This window comes from Mustela nigripes, chromosome 12, assembly GCF_022355385.1.
Source record: "Mustela nigripes isolate SB6536 chromosome 12, MUSNIG.SB6536, whole genome shotgun sequence".
Taxonomy (NCBI): Eukaryota; Metazoa; Chordata; class Mammalia; order Carnivora; family Mustelidae; genus Mustela; species Mustela nigripes.
The window spans coordinates 111,661,140-111,662,353 of record NC_081568.1 but is presented as its reverse complement, the minus strand read 5'-3'; the positions used below and the strand labels follow the sequence as shown (position 1 = coordinate 111,662,353).

Here is a 1,214-nt window from a genome sequence, read left to right as displayed (position 1 = left end):
AATTCAAAAGCATACATGCACCCCTATGCTCATTGCAGCATTACTTATAATAGCCAAATTATGGAAGCAGCCCAAGTGTCCTTCAATAGATTAATGGATAAAGATATGATACATAGAAACAATGGAATAATATTCAACCACAAAAAAGAAGGAAATCTTGCCATTTGCAACCACATGAATGGATCTAGAGAGTATAATGCTAAGTGACATAAGTCAGAGAAAGACAAATATATGATGTCACTCAATACGTGGCATTTAAGAGACAAAACAAATGGAGAAAGGGACAAAGAAACAAAGAAACAAACTCAGCTATAGAGAACAAACTGATGGTTACAAGAGGGGAGGTGGGTGAAGGAATGGGTGAAATGGGTGAAGGGGATTAAGAGTAAAAATCATTTTTGCCACATCTATTGTGAGAATGAAGACCATTTTTGGCACTCAGACTGTCGACATTCCAGAAAAATGCCAGCATCACTCTTAAGGAAACTGTTGTTACTGTGAAGAACCCGAGAGTTACCCTGATGGAACTTCAATTACATCAACATAGAACTCAGTCTCCTTGGAAAGAAAAAGAAGAGGCTCCGAGTTGAAAAATGGCAGGCAACTAGAAAAGAATTGGCTACTGTTCGCACTATCTGTAGTCATGTAAAGAACCCAATCAAGGGTGTTACACTGGGCTTCCATTACAAGATGAGGTCTGTGTATGCTCACTTGCCCATCAGTGTTATTTAAGAGAATGATTCTCTTGTTCTTGGGTGAAAATATATTCGCAGGGTTCAGATGAGGCCAGGTGTTGCTTGCCCAGAAAGATGAGTTAATTCTTGAGGAAATGACACTAACTCAGCTGCTTTGATTCAGGAAGCCACAACAGTGAAAAACAAGGATATCAGAAAATTTTTGGATGGCATCTATATTCCTGAAAAAGGAACAGTTCTGCAGGCTGATGAATAAGATCTAAGTTTTCCAGTTACAGAAACAGCAAGATGCCAGATGATTTTTCAGACTTATTTGTGATATTTTAAAGATGCAATAAAAGCTGTATTGATTTGGGGTAAAAAAAAAATTCTGTATATTACTCAGTGCTCATCATTTATCATGATGAGCACTGAGTAATATATAGAATTGTTGAATCACTCTAATGTACACCTGAAACCAATATAACACTATTTACTGTACTTAAAAAGTCTAAAAAGTTAGATATAATTCTATGATAT

At 36.5% G+C, this 1,214-nt stretch overlaps 1 pseudogene; it reads left to right on the top strand.

The window, feature by feature from the left end:
- Window positions 1-418: 418 nt before the first annotated feature.
- LOC132027980 (large ribosomal subunit protein uL6-like) lies at window positions 419-951 on the top strand (annotated as a pseudogene).
- Window positions 952-1,214: the final 263 nt, after the last annotated feature.